The following is a 12609-nucleotide window of genomic DNA, read 5'->3' as shown; positions in this document are numbered from 1 at the left end:
GACCCCCAGGAAGGGAGGGAAGCCAGAGAGAGAGAACCCGGCCAAGGGGCGCCAAGGGAGACTGGCTCTGGCCCTGGAGGCTCCGTGCAGGAAGAATCCCAAGGCAGCTGCATGGAGCCAAAGGGGACCCATCCGGCCCAGGATCCTGCGCCCACAGTGGCACCCAGGCGCCCCAAGCAGGAGGAGAGCGCCTTTGGCCCGCTAAGGTAGACTGGCTCGGCCCTGGAGGCTCCGTGCAGGAAGAGCCCCAAGGCAGCTGCATGGAGCCAAAGGGGACCCATCCGGCCCAGGATCCTGCGCCCACAGTGGCACCCAAGCGCCCCAAGCAGGAGGAGAGCGCCTTTGGCCCGCTAAGGTAGACTGGCTCTGGCCCTGGAGGCTCCATGCAGGAAGAGCCCCAAGGCAGCTGCATGGAGCCAAAGGGGTCCCATCCGGCCCAGGATCCTGCGTCCACAGTGGCACCCAGGCGCCCCAAGCAGGAGGAGAGCGCCTTTGGCCCACTAAGGTAGACTGGCTCTGGCCCTGGAGGCTCCGTGCAGGAAGAGCCCCAAGGCAGCTGCATGGAGCCAAAGGGGACCCATCCGGCCCAGGATCCTGCGCCCACAGTGGCACCCAGGCGCCCCAAGCAGGAGGAGAGCGCCTTTGGCCCGCTAAGGTAGACTGGCTCGGCCCTGGAGGCTCCGTGCAGGAAGAGCCCCAAGGCAGCTGCATGGAGCCAAAGGGGACCCATCCGGCCCAGGATCCTGCGCCCACAGTGGCACCCAAGCGCCCCAAGCAGGAGGAGAGCGCCTTTGGCCCGCTAAGGTAGACTGGCTCTGGCCCTGGAGGCTCCATGCAGGAAGAGCCCCAAGGCAGCTGCATGGAGCCAAAGGGGTCCCATCCGGCCCAGGATCCTGCGCCCACAGTGGCACCCAAGCGCCCCAAGCAGGAGGAGAGCGCCTTTGGCCCTCTAAGGTAGACTGGCTCTGGCCCTGGAGGCTCCATGCAGGACTCCTCAGAAACCAGGAAGAGCCCCAAGGCAGCTGCATGGAGCCAAAGGGGTTCCATCCGGCCCAGGATCCTGTGCCCACAGTGGCCCCCAGGCGCCCCAAGCAGGAGGAGAGCGCCTTTGGCCTGCTAAGGTAGACTGGCTCTGGCCCTGGAGGCTCCATGCAGGAAGAGCCCCAAGGCAGGTGCATGGAGCCAAAGGGGACCCATCCGGCCCAGGATCCTGCGCCCACAGTGGCACCCAGGCGCCCCAAGCAGGAGGAGAGCGCCTTTGGCCCGCTAAGGTAGACTGGCTCTGGCCCTGGAGTCTCCGTGCGAGAAGAGCCCCAAGGCAGGTGCCTCGCGCCAAAGGGGACCCATCCGGCCCAGGATCCTGCGCCCACAGTGGCACCCAGGCGCCCCAAGCAGGAGGAGAGCGCCTTTGGCCCTCGAAGGTAGACTGGCTCTGGCCCTGGAGGCTCCATGCAGGAAGAGCCCTGGGGCAGGTGCCTCGCGCCAAAGGGGACCCATCCGGCCCAGGATCCTGCGCCCACAGTGGCACCCAGGCGCCCCAAGCAGGAGGAGAGCGCCTTTGGCCCGCGAAGGTAGACTGGCTCCTTCCCTGGAGGCTCCCTGCAGGAAGAATCCCAAAGGGGACCCATCCGGCCCAGGATCCTGCGCCCACAGTGGCACCCAGGCGCCCCAAGCAGGAGGAGAGCGCCTTTGGCCCGCTAAGGTAGACTGGCTCTGGCCCTGGAGGCTCCGTGCAGGAAGAATCCCAAAGGGGACCCATCCGGCCCAGGATCCTGCGCCCACAGTGGCACCCAGGCGCCCCAAGCAGGAGGAGAGCGCCTTTGGCCCGCTAAGGTAGACTGGCTCTGGCCCTGGAGGCTCCGTGCAGGAAGAATCCCAAGGCAGGTGCATGGAGCCAAAGGGGACCCATCCGGCCCAGGATCCTGCGCCCACAGTGGCACCCAGGCGCCCCAAGCAGGAGGAGAGCGCCTTTGGCCCGCGAAGGTAGACTGGCTCGGCCCTGGAGGCTCCGTGCAGGAAGAGCCCCAAGGCAGCTGCATGGAGCCAAAGGGGACCCATCCGGCCCAGGATCCTGCGCCCACAGTGGCACCCAGGCGCCCCAAGCAGGAGGAGAGCGCCTTTGGCCCGCTAAGGTAGACTGGCTCTGGCCCTGGAGGCTCCGTGCAGGAAGAGCCCCAAGGCAGCTGCATGGAGCCAAAGGGGACCCATCCGGCCCAGGATCCTGCGCCCACAGTGGCACCCAGGCACCCCAAGCAGGAGGAGAGCGCCTTTGGCCCGCGAAGGTAGACTGGCTCTGGCCCTGGAGGCTCCATGCAGGAAGAGCCCCAAGGCAGGTGCATTGCGCCAAAGGGGTCCCATCCGGCCCAGGATCCTTCGCCCACAGTGGCACCCAGGCGCCCCAAGCAGGAGGAGAGCGCCTTTGGCCCGCGAAGGTAGACTGGCTCGGCCCTGGAGGCTCCGTGCAGGAAGAGCCCCAAGGCAGCTGCATGGAGCCAAAGGGGACCCATCCGGCCCAGGATCCTGCGCCCACAGTGGCACCCAGGCGCCCCAAGCAGGAGGAGAGCGCCTTTGGCCCGCTAAGGTAGACTGGCTCTGGCCCTGGAGGCTCCGTGCAGGAAGAGCCCCAAGGCAGCTGCATGGAGCCAAAGGGGACCCATCCGGCCCAGGATCCTGCGCCCACAGTGGCACCCAGGCGCCCCAAGCAGGAGGAGAGCGCCTTTTGCCACTCTAAGGTAGACTGGCTCGGCCCTGGAGGCTCCGTGCAGGAAGAGCCCCAAGGCAGCTGCATGGAGCCAAAGGGGACCCATCCGGCCCAGGATCCTGCGCCCACAGTGGCACCCAGGCGCCCCAAGCAGGAGGAGAGCGCCTTTGGCCCGCGAAGGTAGACTGGCTCTGGCCCTGGAGGCTCCATGCAGGAAGAGCCCCAAGGCAGGTGCATTGCGCCAAAGGGGTCCCATCCGGCCCAGGATCCTTCGCCCACAGTGGCACCCAGGCGCCCCAAGCAGGAGGAGAGCGCCTTTGGCCCGCGAAGGTAGACTGGCTCGGCCCTGGAGGCTCCGTGCAGGAAGAGCCCCAAGGCAGCTGCATGGAGCCAAAGGGGACCCATCCGGCCCAGGATCCTGCGCCCACAGTGGCACCCAGGCGCCCCAAGCAGGAGGAGAGCGCCTTTGGCCCGCTAAGGTAGACTGGCTCTGGCCCTGGAGGCTCCGTGCAGGAAGAGCCCCAAGGCAGCTGCATGGAGCCAAAGGGGACCCATCCGGCCCAGGATCCTGCGCCCACAGTGGCACCCAGGCGCCCCAAGCAGGAGGAGAGCGCCTTTGGCCCACTAAGGTAGACTGGCTCTGGCCCTGGAGGCTCCGTGCAGGAAGAATCCCAAAGGGGACCCATCCGGCCCAGGATCCTGCGCCCACAGTGGCACCCAGGCGCCCCAAGCAGGAGGAGAGCGCCTTTGGCCCGCTAAGGTAGACTGGCTCGGCCCTGGAGGCTCCGTGCAGGAAGAGCCCCAAGGCAGCTGCATGGAGCCAAAGGGGACCCATCCGGCCCAGGATCCTGCGCCCACAGTGGCACCCAGGCGCCCCAAGCAGGAGGAGAGCGCCTTTGGCCCTCGAAGGTAGACTGGCTCTGGCCCTGGAGGCTCCATGCAGGAAGAGCCCTGGGGCAGGTGCCTCGCGCCAAAGGGGACCCATCCGGCCCAGGATCCTGCGCCCACAGTGGCACCCAGGCGCCCCAAGCAGGAGGAGAGCGCCTTTGGCCCGCTAAGGTAGACTGGCTCGGCCCTGGAGGCTCCGTGCAGGAAGAGCCCCAAGGCAGCTGCATGGAGCCAAAGGGGACCCATCCGGCCCAGGATCCTGCGCCCACAGTGGCACCCAGGCGCCCCAAGCAGGAGGAGAGCGCCTTTGGCCCGCTAAGGTAGACTGGCTCTGGCCCTGGAGGCTCCGTGCAGGAAGAGCCCCAAGGCAGCTGCATGGAGCCAAAGGGGACCCATCCGGCCCAGGATCCTGCGCCCACAGTGGCACCCAGGCACCCCAAGCAGGAGGAGAGCGCCTTTGGCCCGCGAAGGTAGACTGGCTCTGGCCCTGGAGGCTCCATGCAGGAAGAGCCCCAAGGCAGGTGCATTGCGCCAAAGGGGTCCCATCCGGCCCAGGATCCTTCGCCCACAGTGGCACCCAGGCGCCCCAAGCAGGAGGAGAGCGCCTTTGGCCCGCGAAGGTAGACTGGCTCTGGCCCTGGAGGCTCCGTGCAGGAAGAGCCCCAAGGCAGCTGCATGGAGCCAAAGGGGACCCATCCGGCCCAGGATCCTGCGCCCACAGTGGCACCCAGGCGCCCCAAGCAGGAGGAGAGCGCCTTTGGCCCGCTAAGGTAGACTGGCTCTGGCCCTGGAGGCTCCGTGCAGGAAGAATCCCAAAGGGGACCCATCCGGCCCAGGATCCTGCGCCCACAGTGGCACCCAGGCGCCCCAAGCAGGAGGAGAGCGCCTTTGGCCCGCTAAGGTAGACTGGCTCTGGCCCTGGAGGCTCCGTGCAGGAAGAGCCCCAAGGCAGCTGCATGGAGCCAAAGGGGACCCATCCGGCCCAGGATCCTGCGCCCACAGTGGCACCCAGGCGCCCCAAGCAGGAGGAGAGCGCCTTTGGCCCGCTAAGGTAGACTGGCTCTGGCCCTGGAGGCTCCGTGCAGGAAGAGCCCCAAGGCAGCTGCATGGAGCCAAAGGGGACCCATCCGGCCCAGGATCCTGCGCCCACAGTGGCACCCAGGCGCCCCAAGCAGGAGGAGAGCGCCTTTTGCCACTCTAAGGTAGACTGGCTCGGCCCTGGAGGCTCCGTGCAGGAAGAGCCCCAAGGCAGCTGCATGGAGCCAAAGGGGACCCATCCGGCCCAGGATCCTGCGCCCACAGTGGCACCCAGGCGCCCCAAGCAGGAGGAGAGCGCCTTTGGCCCGCGAAGGTAGACTGGCTCTGGCCCTGGAGGCTCCATGCAGGAAGAGCCCCAAGGCAGGTGCATTGCGCCAAAGGGGTCCCATCCGGCCCAGGATCCTTCGCCCACAGTGGCACCCAGGCGCCCCAAGCAGGAGGAGAGCGCCTTTGGCCCGCGAAGGTAGACTGGCTCGGCCCTGGAGGCTCCGTGCAGGAAGAGCCCCAAGGCAGCTGCATGGAGCCAAAGGGGACCCATCCGGCCCAGGATCCTGCGCCCACAGTGGCACCCAGGCGCCCCAAGCAGGAGGAGAGCGCCTTTGGCCCGCTAAGGTAGACTGGCTCTGGCCCTGGAGGCTCCGTGCAGGAAGAGCCCCAAGGCAGCTGCATGGAGCCAAAGGGGACCCATCCGGCCCAGGATCCTGCGCCCACAGTGGCACCCAGGCGCCCCAAGCAGGAGGAGAGCGCCTTTGGCCCGCGAAGGTAGACTGGCTCTGGCCCTGGAGGCTCCATGCAGGAAGAGCCCCAAGGCAGGTGCATTGCGCCAAAGGGGTCCCATCCGGCCCAGGATCCTGCGCCCACAGTGGCACCCAGGCGCCCCAAGCAGGAGGAGAGCGCCTTTGGCCCGCGAAGGTAGACTGGCTCGGCCCTGGAGGCTCCGTGCAGGAAGAGCCCCAAGGCAGCTGCATGGAGCCAAAGGGGACCCATCCGGCCCAGGATCCTGCGCCCACAGTGGCACCCAGGCGCCCCAAGCAGGAGGAGAGCGCCTTTGGCCCGCTAAGGTAGACTGGCTCTGGCCCTGGAGGCTCCGTGCAGGAAGAGCCCCAAGGCAGCTGCATGGAGCCAAAGGGGACCCATCCGGCCCAGGATCCTGCGCCCACAGTGGCACCCAGGCGCCCCAAGCAGGAGGAGAGCGCCTTTGGCCCGCGAAGGTAGACTGGCTCGGCCCTGGAGGCTCCGTGCAGGAAGAGCCCCAAGGCAGCTGCATGGAGCCAAAGGGGACCCATCCGGCCCAGGATCCTGCGCCCACAGTGGCACCCAGGCGCCCCAAGCAGGAGGAGAGCGCCTTTGCCCGCTAAGGTAGACTGGCTCTGGCCCTGGAGGCTCCGTGCAGGAAGAGCCCCAAGGCAACTGCATGGAGCCAAAGGGGACCCATCCGGCCCAGGATCCTGCGCCCACAGTGGCACCCAGGCGCCCCAAGCAGGAGGAGAGCACCTTTGGCCCGCTAAGGTAGACTGGCTCTGGCCCTGGAGGCTCCGTGCAGGAAGAATCCCAAAGGGGACCCATCCGGCCCAGGATCCTGCGCCCACAGTGGCACCCAGGCGCCCCAAGCAGGAGGAGAGCGCCTTTGGCCCGCTAAGGTAGACTGGCTCTGGCCCTGGAGGCTCCGTGCAGGAAGAATCCCAAAGGGGACCCATCCGGCCCAGCATCCTGCGCCCACAGTGGCACCCAGGCGCCCCAAGCAGGAGGAGAGCGCCTTTGGCCCACTAAGGTAGACTGGCTCTGGCCCTGGAGGCTCCGTGCAGGAAGAATCCCAAAGGGGACCCATCCGGCCCAGGATCCTGCGCCCACAGTGGCACCCAGGCGCCCCAAGCAGGAGGAGAGCGCCTTTGGCCCGCTAAGGTAGACTGGCTCTGGCCCTGGAGGCTCCATGCAGGAAGAGCCCCAAGGCAGGTGCCTCGCGCCAAAGGGGACCCATCCGGCCCAGGATCCTGCGCCCACAGTGGCACCCAGGCGCCCCAAGCAGGAGGAGAGCGCCTTTGGCCCTCTAAGGTAGACTGGCTCTGGCCCTGGAGGCTCCATGCAGGAAGAGCCCTGGGGCAGGTGCCTCGCACCAAAGGGGGCCCATCCAGCCCAGGATCCTGCGCCCACAGTGGCACCCAGGCGCCCCAGGCAGGAGGAGAGCGCCTTTGGCCCGCTAAGGTAGACTGGCTTTGGCCCTGGAGGCTCCGTGCAGGAAGAATCCCAAAGGGGACCCATCCGGCCCAGGATCCTGCGCCCACAGTGGCACCCAGGCGCCCCAAGCAGGAGGAGAGCGCCTTAGGCCCACTAAGGTAGACTGGCTCTGGCCCTGGAGGCTCCGTGCAGGAAGAGCCCCAAGGCAGGTGCCTCGCACCAAAGGGGACCCATCCGGCCCAGGATCCTGCGCCCACAGTGGCACCCAGGCGCCCCAAGCAGGAGGAGAGCGCCTTTGGCCCGCTAAGGTAGACTGGCTCTGGCCCTGGAGGCTCCATGCAGGAAGAGCCCCAAGGCAGATGCCTCGTGCCAAAGGGCACCCATCCGGCCCAGGATCCTGTGCCCACAGTGGCACCCAGGCGCCCCAAGCAGGAGGAGAGCGCCTTTGGCCCGCTAAGGTAGACTGGCTCTGGCCCTGGAGGCTCCGTGCAGGAAGAATCCCAAAGGGGACCCATCCGGCCCAGCATCCTGCGTCCACAGTGGCACCCAGGCGCCCCAAGCAGGAGGAGAGCGCCTTTGGCCCACTAAGGTAGACTGGCTCTGGCCCTGGAGGCTCCGTGCAGGAAGAGCCCCAAGGCAGCTGCATGGAGCCAAAGGGGACCCATCCGGCCCAGGATCCTGCGCCCACAGTGGCACCCAGGCGCCCCAAGCAGGAGGAGAGCGCCTTTTGCCACTCTAAGGTAGACTGGCTCGGCCCTGGAGGCTCCGTGCAGGAAGAGCCCCAAGGCAGCTGCATGGAGCCAAAGGGGACCCATCCGGCCCAGGATCCTGCGCCCACAGTGGCACCCAGGCGCCCCAAGCAGGAGGAGAGCGCCTTTGGCCCGCTAAGGTAGACTGGCTCTGGCCCTGGAGGCTCCATGCAGGAAGAGCCCTGGGGCAGGTGCCTCGCACCAAAGGGGGCCCATCCAGCCCAGGATCCTGCGCCCACAGTGGCACCCAGGCGCCCCAGGCAGGAGGAGAGCGCCTTTGGCCCGCTAAGGTAGACTGGCTCTGGCCCTGGAGGCTCCATGCAGGAAGAGCCCTGGGACAGGTGCCTCGCGCCAAAGGGGACCCATCCGGCCCAGGATCCTGCGCCCACAGTGGCACCCAGGCGCCCCAAGCAGGAGGAGAGCGCCTTTGGCCCGCTAAGGTAGACTGGCTCTGGCCCTGGAGGCTCCGTGCAGGAAGAGCCCCAAGGCAGCTGCATGGAGCCAAAGGGGACCCATCCGGCCCAGGATCCTGCGCCCACAGTGGCACCCAGGCGCCCCAAGCAGGAGGAGAGCGCCTTTGGCCCTCTAAGGTAGACTGGCTCTGGCCCTGGAGGCTCCATGCAGGAAGAGCCCTGGGGCAGGTGCCTCGCACCAAAGGGGGCCCATCCAGCCCAGGATCCTGCGCCCACAGTGGCACCCAGGCGCCCCAGGCAGGAGGAGAGCGCCTTTGGCCCGCTAAGGTAGACTGGCTTTGGCCCTGGAGGCTCCGTGCAGGAAGAATCCCAAAGGGGACCCATCCGGCCCAGGATCCTGCGCCCACAGTGGCACCCAGGCGCCCCAAGCAGGAGGAGAGCGCCTTAGGCCCACTAAGGTAGACTGGCTCTGGCCCTGGAGGCTCCGTGCAGGAAGAGCCCCAAGGCAGGTGCCTCGCACCAAAGGGGACCCATCCGGCCCAGGATCCTGCGCCCACAGTGGCACCCAGGCGCCCCAAGCAGGAGGAGAGCGCCTTTGGCCCGCTAAGGTAGACTGGCTCTGGCCCTGGAGGCTCCATGCAGGAAGAGCCCCAAGGCAGATGCCTCGTGCCAAAGGGCACCCATCCGGCCCAGGATCCTGTGCCCACAGTGGCACCCAGGCGCCCCAAGCAGGAGGAGAGCGCCTTTGGCCCGCTAAGGTAGACTGGCTCTGGCCCTGGAGGCTCCGTGCAGGAAGAATCCCAAAGGGGACCCATCCGGCCCAGCATCCTGCGCCCACAGTGGCACCCAGGCGCCCCAAGCAGGAGGAGAGCGCCTTTGGCCCACTAAGGTAGACTGGCTCTGGCCCTGGAGGCTCCGTGCAGGAAGAATCCCAAAGGGGACCCATCCGGCCCAGGATCCTGCGCCCACAGTGGCACCCAGGCGCCCCAAGCAGGAGGAGAGCGCCTTTGGCCCACTAAGGTAGACTGGCTCTGGCCCTGGAGGCTCCGTGCAGGAAGAGCCCCAAGGCAGGTGCCTCGCACCAAAGGGGACCCATCCGGCCCAGGATCCTGCGCCCACAGTGGCACCCAGGCGCCCCAAGCAGGAGGAGAGCGCCTTTGGCCCGCTAAGGTAGACTGGCTCTGGCCCTGGAGGCTCCATGCAGGAAGAGCCCCAAGGCAGGTGCCTCGTGCCAAAGGGCACCCATCCGGCCCAGGATCCTGTGCCCACAGTGGCACCCAGGCGCCCCAAGCAGGAGGAGAGCGCCTTTGGCCCGCTAAGGTAGACTGGCTCTGGCCCTGGAGGCTCCGTGCAGGAAGAGCCCCAAGGCAGGTGCATGGAGCCAAAGGGGACCCATCCGGCCCAGGATCCTGCGCCCACAGTGGCACCCAGGCGCCCCAAGCAGGAGGAGAGCGCCTTTGGCCCGCTAAGGTAGACTGGCTCTGGCCCTGGAGGCTCCATGCAGGAAGAGCCCTGGGGCAGGTGCCTCGCACCAAAGGGGGCCCATCCAGCCCAGGATCCTGCGCCCACAGTGGCACCCAGGCGCCCCAGGCAGGAGGAGAGCGCCTTTGGCCCGCTAAGGTAGACTGGCTCTGGCCCTGGAGGCTCCATGCAGGAAGAGCCCTGGGACAGGTGCCTCGCGCCAAAGGGGACCCATCCGGCCCAGGATCCTGCGCCCACAGTGGCACCCAGGCGCCCCAAGCAGGAGGAGAGCGCCTTTGGCCCGCTAAGGTAGACTGGCTCTGGCCCTGGAGGCTCCGTGCAGGAAGAGCCCCAAGGCAGGTGCATGGAGCCAAAGGGGACCCATCCGGCCCAGGATCCTGCGCCCACAGTGGCACCCAGGCGCCCCAAGCAGGAGGAGAGCGCCTTTGGCCCGCTAAGGTAGACTGGCTCTGGCCCTGGAGGCTCCATGCAGGAAGAGCCCTGGGGCAGGTGCATTGCGCCAAAGGGGTCCCATCCGGCCCAGGATCCTGTGCCCACAGTGGCCCCCAGGCGCCCCAAGCAGGAGGAGAGCGCCTTTGGCCCTCGAAGGTAGACTGGCTCTGGCCCTGGAGGCTCCATGCAGGAAGAGCCCTGGGGCAGGTGCCTCGCGCCAAAGGGGACCCATCCGGCCCAGGATCCTGCGCCCACAGTGGCACCCAGGCGCCCCAAGCAGGAGGAGAGCGCCTTTGGCCCGCGAAGGTAGACTGGCTCTGGCCCTGGAGGCTCCATGCAGGAAGAGCCCCAAGGCAGGTGCATTGCGCCAAAGGGGTCCCATCCGGCCCAGGATCCTGCGCCCACAGTGGCACCCAAGCGCCCCAAGCAGGAGGAGAGCGCCTTTGGCCCTCTAAGGTAGACTGGCTCTGGCCCTGGAGGCTCCATGCAGGACTCCTCAGAAACCAGGAAGAGCCCCAAGGCAGCTGCATGGAGCCAAAGGGGTTCCATCCGGCCCAGGATCCTGTGCCCACAGTGGCCCCCAGGCGCCCCAAGCAGGAGGAGAGCGCCTTTGGCCTGCTAAGGTAGACTGGCTCTGGCCCTGGAGGCTCCATGCAGGAAGAGCCCCAAGGCAGGTGCATGGAGCCAAAGGGGACCCATCCGGCCCAGGATCCTGCGCCCACAGTGGCACCCAGGCGCCCCAAGCAGGAGGAGAGCGCCTTTGGCCCGCTAAGGTAGACTGGCTCTGGCCCTGGAGTCTCCGTGCGAGAAGAGCCCCAAGGCAGGTGCCTCGCGCCAAAGGGGACCCATCCGGCCCAGGATCCTGCGCCCACAGTGGCACCCAGGCGCCCCAAGCAGGAGGAGAGCGCCTTTGGCCCGCGAAGGTAGACTGGCTCTGGCCCTGGAGGCTCCATGCAGGAAGAGCCCTGGGGCAGGTGCATTGCGCCAAAGGGGACCCATCCGGCCCAGGATCCTTCGCCCACAGTGGCACCCAGGCGCCCCAAGCAGGAGGAGAGCGCCTTTGGCCCGCTAAGGTAGACTGGCTCTGGCCCTGGAGGCTCCATGCAGGAAGAGCCCTGGGACAGGTGCCTCGCGCCAAAGGGGACCCATCCGGCCCAGGATCCTGCGCCCACAGTGGCACCCAGGCGCCCCAAGCAGGAGGAGAGCGCCTTTTGCCGCTCTAAGGTAGACTGGCTCTGGCCCCGGAGGCTCCATGCATGACTCAGTCTATCCAGGATAGCAGCCGGAAACGGGGCTGGAATAAGGGAACTTCCCGCAAAAAACGGGAAGGTTGACAACTATGGACAGGTCGTGGGGCGCAGGGGGTTCTGTGGTCTATAAGCCACTGAGACTTGGGCTGCTGGGTCTGCGACTGCCGCTCTCGCTGCCCCTCTCCAACTTCAGCAGGAGCTATTTATCCACAGGGGGATACAATCCTGGGAGGAGGCGTTTCATTTCTTTATTAAATTTATATACCGCCCTATGCCCACAGGCTTTCAGGGCAATTCACAAAATAAAAGCAGAATATAAAACCACAGAATAATCAAAATAAACCCTCCCCCAACTACATTTTAAAAGGGCATAGGATGTCAATCAAATCAACCAAAGGTTAAAAAGGAACATTTTTGCCCAGTGCCTAAAAGGGTATAACGAATGCGCTTGTGGGAACTTCCCTGGGGAGAGCATTCTTCACATGGGGAGCCACTGCAGAGAAGGCCCCGTTCCTGTGCTGCCACCCTCCGGACCTCTCAAAGAGGAGGGACACGAAGAAGGGCCTCAGAAGATGATTTCAGGGTCCGGGGAGGTTCATATGGAGAGAGGCGGTCCTTGAGGAATTGCAGTCCTGAGCTGTTTAAGGCTTAATAGGTCAAAACCAGCACACTGAATGGGCAGCCAGTGCTGTCGGACCAGGATTGGTGCAATATGCTCAAACCGCCTTGCTCCGATGAGCAACCTGGCCGCTGAATTCTGCACCAGCTGCAGTTTCCAAACCGTCTTGAGAGGCAGCCCAGCGTGTAACGCATTGCAGTAATCTAACCTTGAGGTTGCCGCCAGAGCATAGACTGCAGTAGCTAGCTGATCCCTGTCCAGACCGGGGCGTAGTTGGGCCACCAGCCGAAGCTGACGGAAGGCACTCTGGGCCACGGAGGCCACCTGAGCCTGGAGTGACAGGAAAGGATCCAGGAAGACCCCAAGCTATGAAGCTCTCCTTCAGAGGAAGTGTAACCCCATCAAGAGCCGGCCATCTCCCTAGAATGGTAAACTGAAAATGATGAGGTTAGATCAGTGATGGGCAGTGATGGTTATAATATACAATTTTTATCAGCTAAAAAAGCCAATGCAATTCTGGGCTGCATCAATAGGAGTATAGCATCTAGATCAAGGGAAGTAATAGTGCCACTGTATTCTGCTCTGGTCAGACCTCACCTGGAGTGCTGTGTCCAGTTCTGGGCACCACAGTTCAAGAAGGACACTGACAAACTGGAACGTGTCCAGAGGAGGGCAACCAAAATGGTCAAAGTCTGGAAACGATGCCTTATGAGGAACGGCTAAGGGAGCTGGGCATGTTTAGCCTGGAGAAGAGGAGGTTAAGGGGTGATATGATAGCCATGTTCAAATATATCAAAGGATGTCACATAGAGGAGGGAGAAAGGTTGTTTTCTGCTGCTCCAGAGAAGCGGACACGGAGCAA

The sequence above is a fragment of the Podarcis melisellensis genome, assembly GCF_964234715.1.
Source record: "Podarcis melisellensis genome assembly, chromosome: 3".
NCBI lineage: Eukaryota > Metazoa > Chordata > Lepidosauria > Squamata > Lacertidae > Podarcis > Podarcis melisellensis.
This window is presented reverse-complemented; position numbering follows the sequence as displayed.